This window comes from Aquarana catesbeiana, linkage group LG01 (assembly GCF_042186555.1).
Source record: "Aquarana catesbeiana isolate 2022-GZ linkage group LG01, ASM4218655v1, whole genome shotgun sequence".
Classification (NCBI taxonomy): Eukaryota; Metazoa; Chordata; class Amphibia; order Anura; family Ranidae; genus Aquarana; species Aquarana catesbeiana.
Window position 1 is genome coordinate 673300628 of NC_133324.1, and position 13636 is coordinate 673314263.

The window sequence follows — 13636 nt, forward strand, 5'->3', positions numbered from 1 at the left end:
TGTGAGCCCAGTACAGGGCAGAGCTGCCCCCCCTCCCTGTGAGCCCAGTACAGGGCAGAGCTGCCCCCCTCCCTGTGAGCCCAATACAGGGCAGAGCTGCCCCCCTCCCTGTGAGCCCAATACAAGGCAGAGCTGCCCCCTCCCTGTGAGCCCAATACAGGGCAGAGCTGCCCCCCCTCCCTGTGAGCCCAGTACAGGGCAGAGCTGCCCCCCCTCCCTGTGAGCCCAGTACAGGGCAGAGCTGCCCCCCTCCCTGTGAGCCCAGTACAGGGCAGAGCTGCCCCCCCTCCCTGTGAGCCCAGTACAGGGCAGAGCTGCCCCCCTCCCTCTGAGCCCAGTACAGGGCAGAGCTGCCCCCCTCCCTGTGAGCCCAATACAGGGCAGAGCTGCCCCCCTCCCTGTGAGCCCAATACAGGGCAGAGCTGCCCCCCTCCCTGTGAGCCCAATACAGGGCAGAGCTGCCCCCCTCCCTGTGAGCCCAATACAGGGCAGAGCTGCCCCCCTCCATGTGAGCCCAGTACAGGGCAGAGCTCCCCCCTCCCTGTAAGCCCAGCACAGGGCTGCCCCCCATCCCTCTGAGCTCAGTACAGGGCAGAGCTGCCTCCCATCCCTCTGAGCCCAGTACAGGGCAGAGATGCCCCCCATCCCTCTGAGCCCAGTATAGCGCAGAGATGCCTCCCTCCCTCTGAGCCCAGTACAGGGCAGAGCTTCCCCCCCCCCCCCCTTCTGAGCTCAGTACAGGGCAGAGCTGCCCCCCTCCTTCTGAGCCCCGTACAGGGCAGAGCTGCCCCCCTCCCTGTGAGCCCAATACAGGGCAGAGCTGCCCCCCTCCCTGTGAGCCCAGTACAGGGCAGAGCTCCCCCCTCCCTGTGAGCCCAGTACAGGGCAGAGCTCCCCCCTCCCTGTAAGCCCAGCACAGAGCTGCCCCCCTCCTTCTGAGCCCCGTACAGGGCAGAGCTGCCCCCCTCCTTCTGAGCCCAGTACAGGGCAGAGCTGCCCCCCTCCTTCTGAGCCCAGTACAGGGCAGAGCTGCCCCCCTCCTTCTGAGCCCAATCCAGGGAAGAGCTGCCCCCCCTCCCTGTGAGCCCAGTACAGGGCAGAGCTGTCCCCCCCTCCCTGTGAGCCCAGTACAGGGCAGAGCTGCCCCCCCTCCCTGTGAGCCCAGTACAGGGCAGAGCTGCCCCCCCCTCCCTGTGAGCCCAGTACAGGGCAGAGCTGCCCCCCCTCCCTGTGAGCCCAGTACAGGGCAGAGCTGCCCCCCCTCCCTGTGAGCCCAGTACAGGGCAGAGCTGCCCCCCTCCCTCTGAGCCCAGTACAGGGCAGAGCTGCCCCCTCCCTGTGAGCCCAATACAGGGCAGAGCTGCCCCCTCCCTGTGAGCCCAATACAGGGCAGAGCTGCCCCCCTCTCTGTGAGCCCAATACAGGGCAGAGCTGCCCCCCTCCCTGTGAGCCCAGTACAGGGCAGAGCTGCCCCCCCTCCCTGTGAGCCCAGTACAGGGCAGAGCTGCCCCCCCTCCCTGTGAGCCCAGTACAGGGCAGAGCTGCCCCCCCTCCCTTTGAGCCCAGTACAGGGCAGAGCTGCCCCCCTCCCTCTGAGCCCAGTACAGGGCAGAGCTGCCCCCTCCCTGTGAGCCCAATACAGGGCAGAGCTGCCCCCCTCCCTGTGAGCCCAATACAGGGCAGAGCTGCCCCCCTCCCTGTGAGCCCAATACAGGGCAGAGCTGCCCCCCTCCCTGTGAGCCCAATACAGGGCAGAGCTGCCCCCCTCCCTGTGAGCCCAATACAGGGCAGAGCTGCCCCTCTCCCTGTGAGCCCAATACAGGGCAGAGCTGCCCCCCTCCCTGTGAGCCCAGTACAGGGCAGAGCTCCCCCCTCCCTGTAAGCCCAGCACAGGGCTGCCCCCCATCCCTCTGAGCTCAGTACAGGGCAGAGCTGCCTCCCATCCCTCTGAGCCCAGTACAGGGCAGAGATGCCCCCCATCCCTCTGAGCCCAGTATAGCGCAGAGATGCCTCCCTCCCTCTGAGCCCAGTACAGGGCAGAGCTGCCCCCCTCCTTCTGAGCCCCGTACAGGGCAGAGCTGCCCCCCTCCTTCTGAGCCCAGTACAGGGCAGAGCTGCCCCCCTCCTTCTGAGCCCAGTACAGGGCAGAGCTGCCCCCCTCCTTCTGAGCCCAATCCAGGGAAGAGCTGCCCCCCCTCCCTGTGAGCCCAGTACAGGGCAGAGCTGCCCCCCCCTCCCTGTGAGCCCAGTACAGGGCAGAGCTGCCCCCCCCTCCCTGTGAGCCCAGTACAGGGCAGAGCTGCCCCCCCTCCCTGTGAGCCCAGTACAGGGCAGAGCTGCCCCCCTCCCTCTGAGCCCAGTACAGGGCAGAGCTGCCCCCTCCCTGTGAGCCCAATACAGGGCAGAGCTGCCCCCCTCTCTGTGAGCCCAATACAGGGCAGAGCTGCCCCCCTCCCTGTGAGCCCAGTACAGGGCAGAGCTGCCCCCCCTCCCTGTGAGCCCAGTACAGGGCAGAGCTGCCCCCCCTCCCTGTGAGCCCAGTACAGGGCAGAGCTGCCCCCCCTCCCTGTGAGCCCAGTACAGGGCAGAGCTGCCCCCCCTCCCTGTGAGCCCAGTACAGGGCAGAGCTGCCCCCCCTCCCTGTGAGCCCAGTACAGGGCAGAGCTGCCCCCCCTCCCTGTGAGCCCAGTACAGGGCAGAGCTGCCCCCCCTCCCTGTGAGCCCAGTACAGGGCAGAGCTGCCCCCCCTCCCTGTGAGCCCAGTACAGGGCAGAGCTGCCCCCCCTCCCTGTGAGCCCAGTACAGGGCAGAGCTGCCCCCCCCTCCCTGTGAGCCCAGTACAGGGCAGAGCTGCCCCCCCTCCCTGTGAGCCCAGTACAGGGCAGAGCTGCCCCCTCCCTGTGAGCCCAATACAGGGCAGAGCTGCCCCCCTCCCTGTGAGCCCAATACAAGGCAGAGCTGCCCCCCTCCCTGTGAGCCCAATACAGGGCAGAGCTCCCCCCTCCCTGTAAGCCCAGCACAGGGCTGCCCCCTCCCTGTAAGCCCAGCACAGGGCTGCCCCCCCATCCCTCTGAGCTCAGTACAGGGCAGATCTGCCCCCCATCCCTCTGAGCCCAGTACAGGGCAGAGCTGCCCCCCATCCCTGTGAGCCCAGTACAGGGCAGAGCTGCCCCCCCTCCCTGTGAGCCCAGTACAGGGCAGAGCTGCCCCCCCTCCCTGTGAGCCCAGTACAGGGCAGAGCTGCCCCCCCTCCCTGTGAGCCCAGTACAGGGCAGAGCTGCCCCCCCTCCCTGTGAGCCCAGTACAGGGCAGAGCTGCCCCCCCTCCCTGTGAGCCCAGTACAGGGCAGAGCTGCCCCCCCTCCCTGTGAGCCCAGTACAGGGCAGAGCTGCCCCCCTCCCTCTGAGCCCAGTACAGGGCAGAGCTGCCCCCTCCCTGTGAGCCCAATACAGGGCAGAGCTGCCCCCTCCCTGTGAGCCCAATACAGGGCAGAGCTGCCCCCCTCTCTGTGAGCCCAATACAGGGCAGAGCTGCCCCCCTCCCTGTGAGCCCAGTACAGGGCAGAGCTGCCCCCCCTCCCTGTGAGCCCAGTACAGGGCAGAGCTGCCCCCCCCTCCCTGTGAGCCCAGTACAGGGCAGAGCTGCCCCCCCTCCCTGTGAGCCCAGTACAGGGCAGAGCTGCCCCCCCTCCCTGTGAGCCCAGTACAGGGCAGAGCTGCCCCCCTCCCTGTGAGCCCAGTACAGGGCAGAGCTGCCCCCCTCCCTGTGAGCCCAGTACAGGGCAGAGCTGCCCCCCCCTCCCTGTGAGCCCAGTACAGGGCAGAGCTGCCCCCCTCCCTGTGAGCCCAATACAGGGCAGAGCTGCCCCCCTCCCTGTGAGCCCAATACAGGGCAGAGCTGCCCCCCTCCCTGTGAGCCCAATACAGGGCAGAGCTGCCCCCCTCCCTGTGAGCCCAATACAGGGCAGAGCTGCCCCCCTCCCTGTGAGCCCAGTACAGGGCAGAGCTCCCCCCTCCCTGTAAGCCCAGCACAGGGCTGCCCCCCATCCCTCTGAGCTCAGTACAGGGCAGAGCTGCCTCCCATCCCTCTGAGCCCAGTACAGGGCAGAGATGCCCCCCATCCCTCTGAGCCCAGTATAGCGCAGAGATGCCTCCCTCCCTCTGAGCCCAGTACAGGGCAGAGCTCCCCCCCCCCCCCCTTCTGAGCTCAGTACAGGGCAGAGCTGCCCCCCTCCTTCTGAGCCCCGTACAGGGCAGAGCTGCCCCCCTCCCTGTGAGCCCAATACAGGGCAGAGCTGCCCCCCTCCCTGTGAGCCCAGTACAGGGCAGAGCTCCCCCCTCCCTGTAAGCCCAGCACAGGGCTGCCCCCCATCCCTCTGAGCTCAGTACAGGGCAGAGCTGCCTCCCATCCCTCTGAGCCCAGTACAGGGCAGAGATGCCCCCCATCCCTCTGAGCCCAGTATAGCGCAGAGATGCCTCCCTCCCTCTGAGCCCAGTACAGGGCAGAGCTTCCCCCCCCCCCCTTCTGAGCTCAGTACAGGGCAGAGCTGCCCCCCTCCTTCTGAGCCCCGTACAGGGCAGAGCTGCCCCCCTCCTTCTGAGCCCAGTACAGGGCAGAGCTGCCCCCCTCCTTCTGAGCCCAGTACAGGGCAGAGCTGCCCCCCTCCTTCTGAGCCCAATCCAGGGAAGAGCTGCCCCCCCTCCCTGTGAGCCCAGTACAGGGCAGAGCTGCCCCCCCCTCCCTGTGAGCCCAGTACAGGGCAGAGCTGCCCCCCCCTCCCTGTGAGCCCAGTACAGGGCAGAGCTGCCCCCCCTCCCTGTGAGCCCAGTACAGGGCAGAGCTGCCCCCCCTCCCTGTGAGCCCAGTACAGGGCAGAGCTGCCCCCCTCCCTCTGAGCCCAGTACAGGGCAGAGCTGCCCCCTCCCTGTGAGCCCAATACAGGGCAGAGCTGCCCCCCTCTCTGTGAGCCCAATACAGGGCAGAGCTGCCCCCCTCCCTGTGAGCCCAGTACAGGGCAGAGCTGCCCCCCCTCCCTGTGAGCCCAGTACAGGGCAGAGCTGCCCCCCCTCCCTGTGAGCCCAGTACAGGGCAGAGCTGCCCCCCCTCCCTGTGAGCCCAGTACAGGGCAGAGCTGCCCCCCCTCCCTGTGAGCCCAGTACAGGGCAGAGCTGCCCCCCCTCCCTGTGAGCCCAGTACAGGGCAGAGCTGCCCCCCCTCCCTGTGAGCCCAGTACAGGGCAGAGCTGCCCCCCCTCCCTGTGAGCCCAGTACAGGGCAGAGCTGCCCCCCTCCCTCTGAGCCCAGTACAGGGCAGAGCTGCCCCCTCCCTGTGAGCCCAATACAGGGCAGAGCTGCCCCCCTCCCTGTGAGCCCAATACAGGGCAGAGCTGCCCCCCTCCCTGTGAGCCCAATACAGGGCAGAGCTGCCCCTCTCCCTGTGAGCCCAATACAGGGCAGAGCTGCCCCCCTCCCTGTGAGCCCAGTACAGGGCAGAGCTCCCCCCTCCCTGTAAGCCCAGCACAGGGCTGCCCCCCATCCCTCTGAGCTCAGTACAGGGCAGAGCTGCCTCCCATCCCTCTGAGCCCAGTACAGGGCAGAGATGCCCCCCATCCCTCTGAGCCCAGTATAGCGCAGAGATGCCTCCCTCCCTCTGAGCCCAGTACAGGGCAGAGCTGCCCCCCTCCTTCTGAGCCCCGTACAGGGCAGAGCTGCCCCCCTCCTTCTGAGCCCAGTACAGGGCAGAGCTGCCCCCCTCCTTCTGAGCCCAGTACAGGGCAGAGCTGCCCCCCTCCTTCTGAGCCCAATCCAGGGAAGAGCTGCCCCCCCTCCCTGTGAGCCCAGTACAGGGCAGAGCTGCCCCCCCCCTCCCTGTGAGCCCAGTACAGGGCAGAGCTGCCCCCCCTCCCTGTGAGCCCAGTACAGGGCAGAGCTGCCCCCCCCTCCCTGTGAGCCCAGTACAGGGCAGAGCTGCCCCCCCCTCCCTGTGAGCCCAGTACAGGGCAGAGCTGCCCCCCCTCCCTGTGAGCCCAGTACAGGGCAGAGCTGCCCCCCCTCCCTGTGAGCCCAGTACAGGGCAGAGCTGCCCCCTCCCTGTGAGCCCAATACAGGGCAGAGCTGCCCCCCTCTCTGTGAGCCCAATACAGGGCAGAGCTGCCCCCCTCCCTGTGAGCCCAGTACAGGGCAGAGCTGCCCCCCCTCCCTGTGAGCCCAGTACAGGGCAGAGCTGCCCCCCCTCCCTGTGAGCCCAGTACAGGGCAGAGCTGCCCCCCCTCCCTGTGAGCCCAGTACAGGGCAGAGCTGCCCCCCCTCCCTGTGAGCCCAGTACAGGGCAGAGCTGCCCCCCCTCCCTGTGAGCCCAGTACAGGGCAGAGCTGCCCCCCCTCCCTGTGAGCCCAGTACAGGGCAGAGCTGCCCCCCCCTCCCTGTGAGCCCAGTACAGGGCAGAGCTGCCCCCCCCTCCCTGTGAGCCCAGTACAGGGCAGAGCTGCCCCCCCTCCCTGTGAGCCCAGTACAGGGCAGAGCTGCCCCCCCTCCCTGTGAGCCCAGTACAGGGCAGAGCTGCCCCCCTCCCTCTGAGCCCAGTACAGGGCAGAGCTGCCCCCTCCCTGTGAGCCCAATACAGGGCAGAGCTGCCCCCCTCTCTGTGAGCCCAATACAGGGCAGAGCTGCCCCCCTCCCTGTGAGCCCAGTACAGGGCAGAGCTGCCCCCCCTCCCTGTGAGCCCAGTACAGGGCAGAGCTGCCCCCCCTCCCTGTGAGCCCAGTACAGGGCAGAGCTGCCCCCCCTCCCTTTGAGCCCAGTACAGGGCAGAGCTGCCCCCCCTCCCTGTGAGCCCAGTACAGGGCAGAGCTGCCCCCCCTCCCTGTGAGCCCAGTACAGGGCAGAGCTGCCCCCCCTCCCTGTGAGCCCAGTACAGGGCAGAGCTGCCCCCCTCCCTCTGAGCCCAGTACAGGGCAGAGCTGCCCCCTCCCTGTGAGCCCAATACAGGGCAGAGCTGCCCCCTCCCTGTGAGCCCAATACAGGGCAGAGCTGCCCCCCTCCCTGTGAGCCCAATACAGGGCAGAGCTGCCCCCCTCCCTGTGAGCCCAATACAGGGCAGAGCTGCCCCTCTCCCTGTGAGCCCAATACAGGGCAGAGCTGCCCCCCTCCCTGTGAGCCCAGTACAGGGCAGAGCTCCCCCCTCCCTGTAAGCCCAGCACAGGGCTGCCCCCCATCCCTCTGAGCTCAATACAGGGCAGAGCTGCCTCCCATCCCTCTGAGCCCAGTACAGGGCAGAGATGCCCCCCATCCCTCTGAGCCCAGTATAGCGCAGAGATGCCTTTCTCCCTCTGAGCCCAGTACAGGGCAGAGCTGCCCCCCTCCTTCTGAGCCCAGTACAGGGCAGAGCTGCCCCCCTCCTTCTGAGCCCAGTACAGGGCAGAGCTGCCCCCCTCCTTCTGAGCCCAATCCAGGGAAGAGCTGCCCCCCCTCCCTGTGAGCCCAGTACAGGGCAGAGCTGCCCCCCCCTCCCTGTGAGCCCAGTACAGGGCAGAGCTGCCCCCCCCTCCCTGTGAGCCCAGTACAGGGCAGAGCTGCCCCCCCTCCCTGTGAGCCCAGTACAGGGCAGAGCTGCCCCCCTCCCTCTGAGCCCAGTACAGGGCAGAGCTGCCCCCTCCCTGTGAGCCCAATACAGGGCAGAGCTGCCCCCCTCTCTGTGAGCCCAATACAGGGCAGAGCTGCCCCCCCTCCCTGTGAGCCCAGTACAGGGCAGAGCTGCCCCCCCCTCCCTGTGAGCCCAGTACAGGGCAGAGCTGCCCCCCCTCCCTGTGAGCCCAGTACAGGGCAGAGCTGCCCCCCCTCCCTGTGAGCCCAGTACAGGGCAGAGCTGCCCCCCCTCCCTGTGAGCCCAGTACAGGGCAGAGCTGCCCCCCCTCCCTGTGAGCCCAGTACAGGGCAGAGCTGCCCCCCCTCCCTGTGAGCCCAGTACAGGGCAGAGCTGCCCCCCCTCCCTGTGAGCCCAGTACAGGGCAGAGCTGCCCCCCCTCCCTGTGAGCCCAGTACAGGGCAGAGCTGCCCCCCCTCCCTGTGAGCCCAGTACAGGGCAGAGCTGCCCCCCTCCCTCTGAGCCCAGTACAGGGCAGAGCTGCCCCCCCTCCCTGTGAGCCCAGTACAGGGCAGAGCTGCCCCCCCTCCCTGTGAGCCCAGTACAGGGCAGAGCTGCCCCCCCTCCCTGTGAGCCCAGTACAGGGCAGAGCTGCCCCCCCTCCCTGTGAGCCCAGTACAGGGCAGAGCTGCCCCCCCTCCCTGTGAGCCCAGTACAGGGCAGAGCTGCCCCCCCCTCCCTGTGAGCCCAGTACAGGGCAGAGCTGCCCCCTCCCTGTGAGCCCAATACAGGGCAGAGCTGCCCCCCTCCCTGTGAGCCCAATACAAGGCAGAGCTGCCCCCCTCCCTGTGAGCCCAATACAGGGCAGAGCTGCCCCCCCTCCCTGTGAGCCCAGTACAGGGCAGAGCTGCCCCCCCTCCCTGTGAGCCCAGTACAGGGCAGAGCTGCCCCCCTCCCTGTGAGCCCAGTACAGGGCAGAGCTGCCCCCCCTCCCTGTGAGCCCAGTACAGGGCAGAGCTGCCCCCCTCCCTGTGAGCCCAATACAGGGCAGAGCTGCCCCCCTCCCTGTGAGCCCAATACAGGGCAGAGCTGCCCCCCTCCCTGTGAGCCCAATACAGGGCAGAGCTGCCCCCCTCCCTGTGAGCCCAGTACAGGGCAGAGCTCCCCCCTCCCTGTAAGCCCAGCACAGGGCTGCCCCCCATCCCTCTGAGCTCAGTACAGGGCAGAGCTGCCTCCCATCCCTCTGAGCCCAGTACAGGGCAGAGATGCCCCCCATCCCTCTGAGCCCAGTATAGCGCAGAGATGCCTCCCTCCCTCTGAGCCCAGTACAGGGCAGAGCTTCCCCCCCCCCCCCTTCTGAGCTCAGTACAGGGCAGAGCTGCCCCCCTCCTTCTGAGCCCCGTACAGGGCAGAGCTGCCCCCCTCCCTGTGAGCCCAATACAGGGCAGAGCTGCCCCCCTCCCTGTGAGCCCAGTACAGGGCAGAGCTCCCCCCTCCCTGTAAGCCCAGCACAGGGCTGCCCCCCATCCCTCTGAGCTCAGTACAGGGCAGAGCTGCCTCCCATCCCTCTGAGCCCAGTACAGGGCAGAGATGCCCCCCATCCCTCTGAGCCCAGTATAGCGCAGAGATGCCTCCCTCCCTCTGAGCCCAGTACAGGGCAGAGCTTCCCCCCCCCCTTCTGAGCTCAGTACAGGGCAGAGCTGCCCCCCTCCTTCTGAGCCCCGTACAGGGCAGAGCTGCCCCCCTCCTTCTGAGCCCAGTACAGGGCAGAGCTGCCCCCCTCCTTCTGAGCCCAGTACAGGGCAGAGCTGCCCCCCTCCTTCTGAGCCCAATCCAGGGAAGAGCTGCCCCCCCTCCCTGTGAGCCCAGTACAGGGCAGAGCTGCCCCCCCTCCCTGTGAGCCCAGTACAGGGCAGAGCTGCCCCCCCTCCCTGTGAGCCCAGTACAGGGCAGAGCTGCCCCCCCTCCCTGTGAGCCCAGTACAGGGCAGAGCTGCCCCCCTCCCTCTGAGCCCAGTACAGGGCAGAGCTGCCCCCTCCCTGTGAGCCCAATACAGGGCAGAGCTGCCCCCCTCTCTGTGAGCCCAATACAGGGCAGAGCTGCCCCCCCTCCCTGTGAGCCCAATACAGGGCAGAGCTGCCCCCCCTCCCTGTGAGCCCAGTACAGGGCAGAGCTGCCCCCCCTCCCTGTGAGCCCAGTACAGGGCAGAGCTGCCCCCCCTCCCTGTGAGCCCAGTACAGGGCAGAGCTGCCCCCCCTCCCTGTGAGCCCAGTACAGGGCAGAGCTGCCCCCCTCCCTGTGAGCCCAGTACAGGGCAGAGCTGCCCCCCTCCCTCTGAGCCCAGTACAGGGCAGAGCTGCCCCCTCCCTGTGAGCCCAATACAGGGCAGAGCTGCCCCCCTCCCTGTGAGCCCAATACAGGGCAGAGCTGCCCCCCTCCCTGTGAGCCCAATACAGGGCAGAGCTGCCCCTCTCCCTGTGAGCCCAATACAGGGCAGAGCTGCCCCCCTCCCTGTGAGCCCAGTACAGGGCAGAGCTCCCCCCTCCCTGTAAGCCCAGCACAGGGCTGCCCCCCATCCCTCTGAGCTCAGTACAGGGCAGAGCTGCCTCCCATCCCTCTGAGCCCAGTACAGGGCAGAGATGCCCCCCATCCCTCTGAGCCCAGTATAGCGCAGAGATGCCTCCCTCCCTCTGAGCCCAGTACAGGGCAGAGCTGCCCCCCTCCTTCTGAGCCCCGTACAGGGCAGAGCTGCCCCCCTCCTTCTGAGCCCAGTACAGGGCAGAGCTGCCCCCCTCCTTCTGAGCCCAGTACAGGGCAGAGCTGCCCCCCTCCTTCTGAGCCCAGTACAGGGCAGAGCTGCCCCCCTCCTTCTGAGCCCAATCCAGGGAAGAGCTGCCCCCCCTCCCTGTGAGCCCAGTACAGGGCAGAGCTGCCCCCCCCTCCCTGTGAGCCCAGTACAGGGCAGAGCTGCCCCCCCTCCCTGTGAGCCCAGTACAGGGCAGAGCTGCCCCCCCTCCCTGTGAGCCCAGTACAGGGCAGAGCTGCCCCCCCTCCCTGTGAGCCCAGTACAGGGCAGAGCTGCCCCCCTCCCTCTGAGCCCAGTACAGGGCAGAGCTGCCCCCTCCCTGTGAGCCCAATACAGGGCAGAGCTGCCCCCCTCTCTGTGAGCCCAATACAGGGCAGAGCTGCCCCCCTCCCTGTGAGCCCAGTACAGGGCAGAGCTGCCCCCCCCTCCCTGTGAGCCCAGTACAGGGCAGAGCTGCCCCCCCTCCCTGTGAGCCCAGTACAGGGCAGAGCTGCCCCCCCTCCCTGTGAGCCCAGTACAGGGCAGAGCTGCCCCCCCTCCCTGTGAGCCCAGTACAGGGCAGAGCTGCCCCCCCTCCCTGTGAGCCCAGTACAGGGCAGAGCTGCCCCCCCTCCCTGTGAGCCCAGTACAGGGCAGAGCTGCCCCCCCTCCCTGTGAGCCCAGTACAGGGCAGAGCTGCCCCCCCTCCCTGTGAGCCCAGTACAGGGCAGAGCTGCCCCCCTCCCTCTGAGCCCAGTACAGGGCAGAGCTGCCCCCTCCCTGTGAGCCCAATACAGGGCAGAGCTGCCCCCCTCCCTGTGAGCCCAATACAGGGCAGAGCTGCCCCCCTCCCTGTGAGCCCAATACAGGGCAGAGCTGCCCCTCTCCCTGTGAGCCCAATACAGGGCAGAGCTGCCCCCCTCCCTGTGAGCCCAGTACAGGGCAGAGCTCCCCCCTCCCTGTAAGCCCAGCACAGGGCTGCCCCCCATCCCTCTGAGCTCAGTACAGGGCAGAGCTGCCTCCCATCCCTCTGAGCCCAGTACAGGGCAGAGATGTCCCCCATCCCTCTGAGCCCAGTATAGCGCAGAGATGCCTCCCTCCCTCTGAGCCCAGTACAGGGCAGAGCTGCCCCCCTCCTTCTGAGCCCCGTACAGGGCAGAGCTGCCCCCTCCTTCTGAGCCCAGTACAGGGCAGAGCTGCCCCCCTCCTTCTGAGCCCAGTACAGGGCAGAGCTGCCCCCCTCCTTCTGAGCCCAATCCAGGGAAGAGCTGCCCCCCCTCCCTGTGAGCCCAGTACAGGGCAGAGCTGCCCCCCCCTCCCTGTGAGCCCAGTACAGGGCAGAGCTGCCCCCCCTCCCTGTGAGCCCAGTACAGGGCAGAGCTGCCCCCCCCTCCCTGTGAGCCCAGTACAGGGCAGAGCTGCCCCCCCTCCCTGTGAGCCCAGTACAGGGCAGAGCTGCCCCCCCTCCCTGTGAGCCCAGTACAGGGCAGAGCTGCCCCCCTCCCTCTGAGCCCAGTACAGGGCAGAGCTGCCCCCTCCCTGTGAGCCCAATACAGGGCAGAGCTGCCCCCTCCCTGTGAGCCCAATACAGGGCAGAGCTGCCCCCCTCTCTGTGAGCCCAATACAGGGCAGAGCTGCCCCCCTCCCTGTGAACCCAGTACAGGGCAGAGCTGCCCCCCCTCCCTGTGAGCCCAGTACAGGGCAGAGCTGCCCCCCCTCCCTGTGAGCCCAGTACAGGGCAGAGCTGCCCCCCCTCCCTTTGAGCCCAGTACAGGGCAGAGCTGCCCCCCTCCCTCTGAGCCCAGTACAGGGCAGAGCTGCCCCCTCCCTGTGAGCCCAATACAGGGCAGAGCTGCCCCCCTCCCTGTGAGCCCAATACAGGGCAGAGCTGCCCCCCTCCCTGTGAGCCCAATACAGGGCAGAGCTGCCCCCCTCCCTGTGAGCCCAATACAGGGCAGAGCTGCCCCTCTCCCTGTGAGCCCAATACAGGGCAGAGCTGCCCCCCTCCCTGTGAGCCCAGTACAGGGCAGAGCTCCCCCCTCCCTGTAAGCCCAGCACAGGGCTGCCCCCCATCCCTCTGAGCTCAGTACAGGGCAGAGCTGCCTCCCATCCCTCTGAGCCCAGTACAGGGCAGAGATGCCCCCCATCCCTCTGAGCCCAGTATAGCGCAGAGATGCCTCCCTCCCTCTGAGCCCAGTACAGGGCAGAGCTGCCCCCCCTCCCTGTGAGCCCAGTACAGGGCAGAGCTGCCCCCCCCTCCCTGTGAGCCCAGTACAGGGCAGAGCTGCCCCCCCTCCCTGTGAGCCCAGTACAGGGCAGAGCTGCCCCCCCTCCCTGTGAGCCCAGTACAGGGCAGAGCTGCCCCCCTCCCTCTGAGCCCAGTACAGGGCAGAGCTGCCCCCTCCCTGTGAGCCCAATACAGGGCAGAGCTGCCCCCTCCCTGTGAGCCCAATACAGGGCAGAGCTGCCCCCCTCTCTGTGAGCCCAATACAGGGCAGAGCTGCCCCCCTCCCTGTGAGCCCAGTACAGGGCAGAGCTGCCCCCCCTCCCTGTGAGCCCAGTACAGGGCAGAGCTGCCCCCCCTCCCTGTGAGCCCAGTACAGGGCAGAGCTGCCCCCCCTCCCTTTGAGCCCAGTACAGGGCAGAGCTGCCCCCCTCCCTCTGAGCCCAGTACAGGGCAGAGCTGCCCCCTCCCTGTGAGCCCAATACAGGGCAGAGCTGCCCCCCTCCCTGTGAGCCCAATACAGGGCAGAGCTGCCCCCCTCCCTGTGAGCCCAATACAGGGCAGAGCTGCCCCTCTCCCTGTGAGCCCAATACAGGGCAGAGCTGCCCCCCTCCCTGTGAGCCCAGTACAGGGCAGAGCTCCCCCCTCCCTGTAAGCCCAGCACAGGGCTGCCCCCCATCCCTCTGAGCTCAGTACAGGGCAGAGCTGCCTCCCATCCCTCTGAGCCCAGTACAGGGCAGAGATGCCCCCCATCCCTCTGAGCCCAGTATAGCGCAGAGATGCCTCCCTCCCTCTGAGCCCAGTACAGGGCAGAGCTGCCCCCCTCCTTCTGAGCCCCGTACAGGGCAGAGCTGCCCCCCTCCTTCTGAGCCCAGTACAGGGCAGAGCTGCCCCCCTCCTTCTGAGCCCAGTACAGGGCAGAGCTGCCCCCCTCCTTCTGAGCCCAATCCAGGGAAGAGCTGCCCCCCCTCCCTGTGAGCCCAGTACAGGGCAGAGCTGCCCCCCCCTCCCTGTGAGCCCAGTACAGGGCAGAGCTGCCCCCCCCT